This window comes from Palaemon carinicauda, chromosome 40 (assembly GCF_036898095.1).
Source record: "Palaemon carinicauda isolate YSFRI2023 chromosome 40, ASM3689809v2, whole genome shotgun sequence".
NCBI lineage: Eukaryota > Metazoa > Arthropoda > Malacostraca > Decapoda > Palaemonidae > Palaemon > Palaemon carinicauda.
In genome coordinates this window covers 28,000,178-28,013,702 of record NC_090764.1, presented here as the reverse complement: position 1 = coordinate 28,013,702, position 13,525 = coordinate 28,000,178, and positions in this window count along the sequence as shown.

Below are 13,525 nucleotides of genomic sequence, written 5' to 3'. Positions count from 1 at the left end.
CGCATCGTTCACTCCAGTTTACGCCAGTTCCCGCACTGTTCACTCCAGTTCACTCCAGTTGGCGCATCGTTCACGACTATTTCACGGCCATTTAGTGCGTGCCAATGAGTGCCACAAACTTTAAACATTTCAAAGTTCTGGGCACGCATGGCACGCATTGGTACGCTCTGGCACGCGAGTTCCCGCACTGTTCACGACATTTTCACGGCTCGTTCACGCGAGTTCGCGCATCAATGCGTGCCAGTGCGTGCCACGAATGCGTGCAAGTGTCAGGTACCCTTTATCCATCAATGTATCAAAGGATACATAAATCTACTTAACAACATAATTATATCTATCAATAATAAATAACACCTAATAGTTGTTAGGTTTGCACTTGGTCTCAGCGATACGTCACATTGACGATACTGACTAAAAATTAGGCAACATTGAAATAAACAACAAAGCAAGTACCATCTTACACTTCAATTCATTTGTTTATTCACAATAACACTAAAATAAATGTTTTCTTTGAATGACATATCACATTCTCTTTTCTAATAAGACACACACATATATATAATATATATATTTATATATATATATATATATATATATATATATATATATATATATATATATATATATATATATATATATGTGTGTGTGTGTGAGTGTATGTGTGTATGTATGTGTGTGAATAGATAGTAGGTAGTTAGAAATATAATTTTATTTATTCATTCATAAGCAAGTTTCTATAAAATATTTAGACCGGACTTCTAAATAGGTGTTACAATACAGTTCTCAACAAACATTACTCATTCTCATCAATATCTACGGAAGATCATTAACCACGAAGAACGGCAGGGTTTCATAAAATGTACTTAAATACTTTTCCAATTCTAAACTTGCAGTTTTATCCATATCTATATTCATATTTATATTTTGGCCACATTCCCATAGCCATCACGCTACTGAACCATTATTGGTTTCTAAATAAACAGAAATGGAAACAGCTGCTATGTCAGGTGTCATAACTCTCGGTATTTGAACTAATCTCGTCTTCGATCATCGTCCAGATATGAGAGGATTTAGATTTTCGGATCGCGAACTAGGGATTTCAAGACACGTGAGTGGCATCAACCTTCAAGGCGAACAGCAATCATGACAGCAATAGTAAACACACAAACACACACACACTATATTTATGTGTTTATATATATATATATATATATATATATATATATATATATATATATATATATATATATATATGTATATATATCTATATATATGTATACATATCTATATATAAATATGTATACATCTCTCTCTCTCTCTCTCTCTCTCTCTCTCTCTCTCTCTCTCTCTCTCTCTATATATATATATATATATATATATATATATATATATATACTGCATTTATGTGTATATATATCTATACATATATGTGTTACTGTGTATATTTGGATATCAAGATGCTATAAAGTGATGTATTCTATGTTTAAGTAAGTCGTATTGAATATTACAAAAAGTTTAGTTATTTTAATTCAAAACTGATCTGTTACCTTTCCAAAAATGATATGTCTCCTGTTCCTCTAAGTAAGCAAGTCTACAATCATCATTGAACCAGGGTTTAGCCAAAAGATCACACAAAATTATCGAAATATGAAGCCTAGTCAATATTCTATTTTCCTTTCATGAAAGACCAGAATTTTATTATTATGAATTTCAGTGTATACACAGGTAAAATTAAGTTACTGATAATATCTTCTGCAAATAAGAACAAGCACACTAAAACATTTTCAATGAATTAAAATTAATATACTTTCAAACAAACAAAACCTATGAAACAACTTCCTCAAAGGAAGACTCTTCAAAAAGATTTTCATTTTTCAATCGGGCATCCATTTACTCGTTCGACTTCATTGGATAACTGAGTTGACGGAAATTGAAATACAAATCAACTTAACTACTACGTGAGCAAACTGTGAGGGGGGGGGGGGGTCTTCCATATAAATGGGGAAGGTTACGTAATACTGTTGAGTTCTGTATAATCAGTATTGTAATGTTTTTCTATCGTCTAATTCATATACGCATGAGAAATAAAAGTACATTCAAGGTGTTATACATACATATATATATATATATATATATATATATATATATATATATATATATATACATACATATATACATACATATATATATATATATATATATATATATATATATATATATATATATATGTGTGTGTGTGTGTGTGTGTGTGTGTGTGAATCCTAACTAATTTCGTCTTACTTCCTCATCAGGAAGTTCGACGAAATTAGTCAGGATTTACTCTATATTTTCATTTTCCACATGTTTTTTGTATGTGTATATATAATATATATATATATATATATATATATATATATATATATATATATAGATATATAGATATATATGTATACACATGTTATTATCCATTAATGAAATCTTGATGCTCAAATTTCCTAGAAAATCAGGATATAGTTTTGACTGAAAGCCCCCAAACTCTGATATAACAAACCATGAAATTCTCATCCCAAGGGGACAGGTGCGAGCAAAACGTTAGTGCGTTTGAACATGCTCTGTAGGTGAACTTTTGGGAATATAAAGGGAACTGCCATTACTGTAGAGGATTTTTACGTTTATGGTATATGGTGTAATCCGAATAAGCATTTAAAGGCTGAATAGAGCACTGGCAACTTTCTTGTTTTTGTCATGAGCCTTTTATATATATATATATATATATATATATATATATATATATATATATATATATATATATATATATATATATATATACATATATATACATATACACACATATATATGTATGTATATATATACACATTAAATTATATACATATATATGCAATTTATACAATATACATAAATACACACACACACACATATATATATATATATATATATATATATATATATATATATATATATATGCGTAAATGGTATATATGCATATATATACACATATATGGTATACCTACATATAAACAAACATATATATGTATATATGTATTTATAATATGTATATATGTATATATAATATATATATATATGCAATATATACAATATACATAAATACATACATTTATATACATATATATATATATATATATATATATATATATATATATATATGTGTGTGTGTGTGTGTGTGTATATATATACACATGTTATACATACATATACACATATATATATATGCATGTATATAAGTACACATACATAATAAATACATACATATATAGACATATATACAGTATATATATATATATATATATATATATATATATATATATATATAATTTATATATATATATATATATATATATATATACTGTATATGTATATATATATATATATATATATATATATATATATATATATATATATATATATTCATATATGTAAGTGTGTACGAGCATTCACATTTTCCATCACAATATGGATATTTAATAAAAACAGACAAAATAAGATTTTTCCTTATATAGTACTCACTGATAATAAACCTTATTTGTAAAATTAAACAAAAAATCTTACCTTGAACTTTTAAGTGTTTCCATGGGTTACCCAAAATGATGCCATTAACCAATGATCTGTAAATACAAATATAGCTTAGATTTCGTGTATTTATTCATTTGCTTATATAATATAATTTGAATCTATAACAAGAAAACTCATACTAACAATTCTCTCTCATGTGGTAACTTAAAGAAAATTCTAATACCACATATTGATAATTCTCTCCACCTCATAATATAAACAATGGTTAATTCTATGACACAGATTAAAGTGATGAATAATAATTGAATAATGTAATAAAATTAGGTATGATTGGACAAGGTCTAATACGACACGAATGAAAAGCTTGTTCTTAAGAGAAAAATCCTCTTATGTTAGAATTTAATCTTATATGATCACTAAATTATTCTACAATAAAAGAGTATTACCACAACCTCACTTCTTTAAACAAGGAAAGTGACGAGTGATTATACGACAAACTCAATTCCAGAGATATTGGCAAATTTATTAAATTCTGCTCATAAATATATGCAGGCAGTGACACACTCCTATTTCTATCTTCATTTCCTTAACTTAACAAATTATATACACTGTTAAGAAACTCGTAATTTTAATCGGAATTTCTCCGTAAAAATATACAGTTCTCAGACGTATTTCAGTAAATTACAGGGGCCCGTAAGTTTACCCCACTTGTTATTATATTTTACAGGTTGGTGACCGACCGTAATATCACTCCTTAACGTCAATATATCCGTTTTCAAAAAGGTAAACATTCTGGAATACATGTTGCCAGGCATTTACCGAATTTTACGGCCATTTTTTAACAGCACTCATTTGAATATTTTGCTATTTTGATATGGGATCGGATATATACCAAGTACATTCCACTATAAAAGACAAATTGAATGAAGTCGGATACTAACAAATTAAAGTGGAATAATATAGAAAAAAAAATCATGGTATGTTAAATTCTAAGCTTATTGCGTAACGTGATAGGTTAAGATAAATGAATTAGCATTGCTGGATTTTTTCTTTCTAGTTGGTAAAAAAACAATGAAAATTGAAACAACCGACAAAATGTCAATCTTCCTCTTTCTTTAACCTTTTAACACTCATTTTGTATTCCATCATTCTGAGAGCGAAATACAGGCTTTTTTTTAAGTTTCTTTTTTATACGCGATTTCTTCGCGAATGATTAAAGCAATTCTCTAAATATGAGTTTCGTCACTATTGGCCAGGAACCAAAGTAATTTCACTTGTTAACACTAAAATCTTATAATAAATATGACTCTCTCTCTCTCTCTCTCTCTCTCTCTCTCTCTCTCTCTCTCTCTCTCTCTCTCTCTCTCTCTCTCTCTCTCTCTCATTAAACATTACAATCCTATTTGGAATGTGAAATCAACTTGAATTTCTATTATTCTACATCATATTCGTTATACCACAGAAAAAAAGTTCTAATACATGTATTTCAAATACATATATCCTAAGGATATGTGTAAAGAAAGAACACCCACAACTACATTTCTGGAACATAATATCAACACACATCAAAGATAAGCATAATGATCTTGCTCGAGGCTCAAGTTAGATACGCTAACCTGAATGTGTTTTCTAACATTAAATGGTTCTGAGATAATCAGCACTCCACAAACAAGTTGTTTACAGATCCTAAAGACGTTAACCTCTGACGTGATCATATATGGTAAACACGAATTTGCTTATTGATTTGTGGGCATAAATAAGCATAAACACACATGAGTGATTACTTATGAAGCAACTTCATTGGTGTTTTGTTCGGAGTATAAGCATTACTTATGTCTAAAAAGTAGTGATATTTTGTAGTTAGTGGCCCTTTTCTGAATCAACGCTGCCAATAAAAATCGGTGTAAATAAGTACTATGATATTGATGCCCTAGCTCGCATAGATTTACAAAAGTTACTACCTTTCTTATCAATATTAGCTCAGCAAATTATTGTATGAGAATAAAGGATAATCTGGCATATCGCAATGCATTTCATAGCAACACATATAACATGATTTTCTTTTCTTTGTAAAAATTATAGTGTGATCAGATATAAAAATTCGCATAAAAATGATTGAACATATCATACTATAAAGTCTTTATTAATATATTTGTAATAAAAATCTTGGTCAACAACTAAACTGATTTCCCTTTGCAACTTAATTTCAGCATATTTTAGCACATGGATTTCTTTGTAAAAAAAGTGATGGAAATATCCACCTCAAGGTCTGAAATAGCTGAAATAAATCAGTATCAACAGAGAATCAAGATTATAAACAGATACCTGTCAGAAGCAGCTCTTATATTTATGTCTCGATAAATTAGGGCATTTCCACTAGTTCTTCGATTCAAGTTGAGGATTTTATCTTGAATATGATCCTAAAATGCAAAAGATTTTCCCCTTTTACTACATGTTCACGGGACCGAATCTTTAATAAGTTTCTCTTTTTAGTCGTTATATAATGATATAAAACCAATGGGAATCTGGTAAATAAAATTATTATTGTCTTACTATATTTACTTTATTTTATGGAATAATATTTATGTTTATGACTGTACATAAAACATTAATTTCAAAATGAGGTAATTCAATAAGCAGCAGAATCAAGGGACATACCACTGTCTTGATACCAAACATTAACTTGCATATGATAAGCGCCAGAGTTTTCTCTCCACTCAACTGACATATAGTTGAACAAAGCTTATTCTGCTGATATTATAGTGGGAAAGCCCAAGCACACCTTGAAACCGTCATCCCTAACTCAAATAACTTGTAGGGTTGTGTCCCTGAAAATCCTAATTTGAGAGAGACTTGATCTCGAAATACTTGAGTGGCCAATGATATAACCTTGCAAACGATAAAGACGTTCTAACTTGGAATACTTGATTGACTGATGATCCTACTGACAAAAACATAAAATATCGCCAGTCTTCCAATAACAATTAATTTACGCCTTCAAACGACTCAAGTAAAATAAGAAAAAAATTGCACAGAATTATCATTAATCTCCATTTACAGTTATGAAATAAAATTCCTATTTCTTATAGCTATTTATTAAATTTTATATATATATATATACATATATATATATATATATATATATATATATATATATATATATATATATATATTGAGGTTTTAAGACCATAATCAGCTTACATGTATGTTTCCATCTGAGGTACTGATTATATCAATAATCTGTATTACAATCCATTCCGTCCAGAGGAAAGGTTATGTTTTTCGTTGGCGTTATTTGTTATGTTTAATAAAATTATATATGTAGGATCTATACCCTTTCAAATTAAAGTCGCTAACTACTCAATCGAGTAAAAATGTGTCCTTTTATAATTCAACATAACTAAATAACCAGCAACACAATAACTCTTGATAAAGTTTTCCAGATTACGATTATGCATCTTGAATAAATCAGATGAGAGAGAATATCATAATAATCTCTTATTACTTCGGGGATTATAAAAAAAAAAAAAAGCTAGAATTCCTGTTTTACGGTTACTTGATTCATTACTCCCTCAAGCGAAGATACCCCCCCCCCCCCCGCGCAGCGAGAGAGAAAGAGAGAGAGAGAGAGAGAGAGAGAGAGAGAGAGAGAGAGAGAGAGAGAGAGAGAATATATATAAATTAATCGCACTAATCTTTCTGATGAAAAAATAATCTGGGGGAGCTGTTTTGATTCAGAAAAAGAAGACTTGCGTTTACTTTGTAAGAGTAAGCTACCAGCCAACCTTCTCCACTATATTTATAGATTTTAATACTTTCTTACTCATTTTCCCTTTACATATTTCAAAAATATAGTTTCTGGAAAAGGCATGGCTCCAGCATGCAAGAATATGTACTGAAGAAGAAATATTCGTGTGCATGAGTAATACTTCTATTTGTTTTACGGGTTTTAGGTTCCATTTCTTACAATTTTTAGTTTTATTTTGCATTTTTTCTATTTTCCACCGCTTCATTACGGTAATATACTGCTTCAAGAACAAACCGGAACATTCCCTTAAAATTCAGTCTCTCTCTCTCTCTCTCTCTCTCTCTCTCTCTCTCTCTCTCTCTCTCTCTCTCTCTCTCAATCCTAGAATACAAGTTCAACGCTAGTGCTCGGAAACATTCCTTTCTTGTTTGGCTCGGAAAATGTAATTTCCCTTTCCCTCTAAAGATAAAAGACGCAGAAAGTAAAAAAAAAAAAAAAAAAAAAAAAAGAAGAAAAAAAAAAAGTACAAGATGACCAGCCACTTCAGTAGCCGGTCGAAAAAGTTTACCGAACCGAGACCTTTGTTTCTTCGGGGCAACAAAGTTTTCAAGAAGTCTCGTTCAAGCACTTTGACAAAAAGATCAAATAATACCAACACAATCTCTCTCTCTCTCTCTCTCTCTCTCTCTCTCTCTCTCTCTCTCTCTCCAGCTGTTTCATAAAATGAATAGTAGAACCTACATTTTTCAGTCAACATGAGTAACGTTGTGATATGTTATAAATCGATTTCAGGCATTCTTAATTATCTAATAACAACGTATTCTTCGATACCCTTAGGTTTATGGATAATCCTCAACAATAACTTAAAATAATTTTTCATATTGAAAAAAATTACCACACTAGAAACTGACATTTTAACATATCCCTTTTTATTTTCCCGTAGTCATGCAAAACGATTGGTATAAATTGTCTAAAAAATAACCAACTTGTAATTTTTTGTTCTCTCCACTGACGTATATGCTGATGGTATGTGGAATAAAAATAATGCCCTAATTTCAAAATTATAGGCATTCAAGGCTTGTGGCCATAGCATGGAACTTCTCCATTGAGTTATAACAAAAACAAAGAACAAAAATCTTTCGCTATGACAGTCAAAACCACCACTTCTATAATTCTCAAGCCAAAGGCAAATATTCCAAGAAAAGGCGGATATGAAAATGCTTAACCGGCAATTTAACAAGGACAAAATAAACAACCTGTTACAGGCAGCACTAATAAAATTTTTTTTTTTTTTTTTATAAATATGGGAAGATGCGTGAATAAAAACTAAATTTTGCGACGCATTATACTGTATGATATATTCTTTAGGCACTAAGATAAATCCCTTAGATTTAACATGCTAAATCGACTAATTGGATATAGAATCTGATTAATAACTATGGTGGAACTTATGCCCAATGAAGTTTGGTGTAAGGTCATTGTGTAATAATTGTTATGCAGATAAAGTCTTAACCACTCGGTGTTCAGTTCAAAGTCTCTATCTTAGTCAAGAGGAGGGTGAATATCTGTAGCAAAAGATAGACTTTCGATTAAGTACGCATCAATCATGTTTTCTCTTTTGGTATAATCTAGAATTAATAATGTTTCTGGACACTTCATAGCTAACATAGGTTGTTAGGACTATGTTTAAGAAAATCGCTGTGAATAAGAATAATTATAGCTGATGAAGTTTATAAGCTCAAAGAAAAATATGATTTTTTTATTCATTATTATTGAATGAAGACGACTCTAATCATATCACCTACAAGTTTGTCTATAACATAACTCGTTGTACCTAAGAGAAGTTTACAAGTGCCAAACTATCTTCTTTAAGGATAATATCAGTATGTAATTAAGTGCATAAATTTAAAAACATGACATTCTCTCAGAAAAATCCCTGTAATACTTTATCTTTAAAATGTGTATCAAAATATCAGAAGCACTTTCCAACACTGGATAGAACGCAGACTCTCCATCCTATAATTAGAATATAGAAAAAAATATCAATCCAACTATTTATAAACTTCTAAGTTTCGTAGACGTAAAAAAGTAATATAAATTTGATTAACTTAATTTATTTTCGGCTTACTCATGTAAATCTTGAGCTCTCGCGGATATCTTGCATTTATTAGTACATTCTTTAATTGCTATGAATTTTATTTCTGGTTTCTTTCCGAAAATTCTGAAATCTTATTCAATCATGGTCTGGAACACCTGGACCAGACAGATTCGGTAGATCATGATCCTGCTCTAATTTCGTAGCTTCCAGAGGTCTGAACTTCTTCTTTTCAACAGCTTCATAACTTTTTTTGGGTTCATGCAAGAGGAACAGGGATCTTGTTTGGTTCCCTGTTTCTTTCTGCTTTATAGCTTTACTAGTATATGCAACCTGTCTAAAATTACAGCTAAATACACACACATATATATATGTACATATATATCTATATATATATAATATATATATACATATATATATATATATATATATATATATATCAATACACACACACACACATATATATATACATATATATATATATATATATATATATATATATATATATATATATATATATATACACACACACACATATACTGATATGCCCTCCCACATACAGATTAAATCCTCCCCACCCCCCCTCTCTCCTTCCCAACTACCACACAGCAGTTTGGGCGATTCGTGGGAGATTTTGCTTTCCAAGTGGTTGTCGTTCAAGGTGAAGGATATACAGTATATATATATATATATATATATATATATATATATATATATATATATATACATATATATACATACATGTATATATATATATATATGTATATATATATACATACATATATATATATATAAATATATATATACATATATATATATATATATATATATATATATATATATATATATATATATATGTATGTATGTATGTATATTATAAGATAGATGAAGTTGTATTCAATTATGCAAGAACGATAAACATCAGAGGGGAGCGATATCTTAAAAGAAAATCTAGTTTAAAAGGAAATCAATCTAAACCTCACTGCACTATTTGCTAGACAATAAAGATTATAAATATTAAATTCAGAGAAGCAATAACTGAAACGATTGCAAAATAGAGTAATATTTATAGCCCTTGGTCTATTGTCCTCATGTGTTTCTCAAGCATAAATTGACTTTTATATTTACCCGAGTGTGAATTCCATTAAATGAGGTGTTTTTATATTTTAAGCGATTGTTTATAAAATATCTGAATAGAGCACTATTACTCTTTATACTTGAAATCATTGGCTAATGTTATTTGAGCCGCAGATAAATATACAAATTAACAATATCTAAGTTACTTAATAATGATTCAACTTGTATGTATAACTTTTATTCAAACATTTAAACTATGACGATTATTTCTATCAAAATTGCTCCAAAATCACATACGCCAGACTTATTCGCATAGTCATAAAATTCATTATTTTCTTTCATCCTCGAAATGTTAACTATAACCTTCTATTTTCGAAATTTTCGCCCCAGCTCTCTCCCTTCTTCACCTACAATGTTCACCTTTTTTTTTCTCTCTTCTAGGAGAATTATGGAACGAGTCTCGCGCCATTAAAGGCATTTTGTGTACACCCTATAATATATTAAGAGAGAAAGTACTGAAACACGTTCAACCATATATAAGAACCAATATTTCGATAATGTAAACATCTCTCTATCAGGAATTACCTTAGTTGAGACGTCCAAGATATATTACTTACAATCACTTTCCTTTGTTTATAAAGAGTGATATTGTGGTTATGCAAGGTTGGATTAACTTGGAGTAACAAGTGATTGAAGTAACGGAATCTCCCCTATAAATTAAGAAGTGTCTGATTATATATATATATATATATATATATATATATTATATATATATATTATATATATATATATATATATATATATATATATATATATGTCCGTCACGCTGAATACCAACCACTCGAAAAAACAATTTCATACAAATTTCCCAAACTAGCATGAATATATATATATCTCTCTCTCTCTCTCTCTCTCTCTCTCTCTCTCTCTCTCTCTCTCTCTCTCTCTCTCGTGGGGTGGAAGAAGCGTTTACAAGCATTTTCGAAGAGTCGTATTCTTCTGGTTGGTTTATGATGGAGTTTCTGCTTTCACTCCGATTCGCGTTCCGCCCCAAGGCAGATGCTCAGGCCAATTGGCTCAACGTGATGGGAATAGCGCCCGATATAAAGTCGTCGTTATTTAGAGAGGGTTTTCACCAGAAGAATGTATATTAGAAGAATAAAAAATTGATAACAAGAAAATATAAGAATGGACAGATATATGGGATGTTTTTTGTGAAGTTGTGATGGTTATTTATTATTAATAGGAGGAAATTTACCAGGCCAATGAGTCAAACTAGACTCTTACAGAGCTGGCCCGATTAAATTCAAGAATAAAAAGTATCTATTTGATAAAAAAAAATATAATTAATATAAAGAATCGAAAATAAATAAGTGACAAGGTAAAACTCTATCATAAATATAAATTTAAATTCCATCTTGTGAAAGAATTATCAAGACAAGAAAAAATATAAAGATACTATTTAATACAAGGAAATGCCACCACCACTCTTCTGGTCAACAGAGGTAACATAGAACAATCCTTTTCCTTTTTTTCTGCTTTTGATCTATATGAATAAATATTTCCATTTTAATCATTTTGGATTACTGTAAGCTTAACAATATGAAAAGGATTCCACAGACATTCAGTTAGGTATAATCTTAAGACTTCAAGTAGTTACGTTTAAGGATACTTACTTTAAGGAAGAGTATTACATATCACCTTTTAAAATTACCATAATGAAAAGTGTATCTGTCTGGGATTAGAGTTCTTTTTTTTTTTGAGGGTACACTCGGGCACACTATTCTATCTTATTTCTCTTCCTTTTTTTTTTTTGTTAAAGTTTTTATAGTTTATATCGAAAATATTTATTTTAATGTTGTTACTGTTCTTAAAATATTCTATTTTTCCTTCTTTCCTCCACTCATTGGGGTATTTTCCCTGTTGGACCCCTTATGCTTATAGCATCCTGCTTTTCCAACTAGGGTTGTAGCTTAGCAATTAATAATAATAATAATAATAATAATAATAATAATAATAATAATAATAATAATAATAATAATAATAATAACATTGATAATAATAATAATAATAATAATAATAATAATAATAATTACGTTGAAGTACTTGAGTAACATAAACACCAGAATTTAGACCTTTCTAAAGGTTCAAAAGTCACACTTAATACTCTTATCTATTTGATATTTCAGATAAAGTTTACCAAATATGAAAACAACTTGGGAATTTATCGCGTGCTGCAGACAGATATTTCTCATTCTTTATAATTGTTTTTCCTCTGATATCAATAACACAAATAATGTTTTCTTTATTACTAGATATTTCAAACCTTACAGAACTTCTATTTTTTTTATTATTTTCTTTCTATGTGTCTTAGACTTTACTTAACTTTACTTTGCCTTTATCCCTGGTTGCTGACTGTCTGTCTGCCTGGAACATTATCCATTATCTGCTGACTGTTAAAACTCTGTTCATAAAAATATGAGAATATCTGTACACTGATCAGTAGTCTTTTCAGTTAAACTGGAAGCGTTTCTGCAAAAATGCGATGTTTAAATCTCCCCAAGAACTTAAATCGATTCAGGGTTTAATCTGTGACATGACTGTAAAGCTTAGAATGTATGTCCTTTAGTCTGATAGTATAGGCAACATGAAAGATTTGCAGCTTTATATTACTTACCGTATGTACAATTATAGAAAATTGCCCGGCATATGATACAATGTTCTCCACACTGATATAATTACAAAAAAAGTCTTTACGAAACTAGAAATATGAAGGTAAAATTTCCCATTATTAAATAGATTTTCGTTAGAATTAACTAATTTGGACATTAAGGCAACCAATGGGCCAGCACCTAGCTGCACCTGTAATTGCACTCTAATGAATCGAACACGGGTCCCTCATATCGTAGGTAAAGAACATTTATCGTTGAACCAAGAGAGAGAGAGAGAGAGAGAGAGAGAGAGAGAGAGAGAGAGAGAGAGAGAGAGAGAGAGAGGGGGGGGGGGAGCAATTGCTCAAATATATTAACATACGTGTACGCAACCAGAAACATTCAAAATCACTAACGCACATA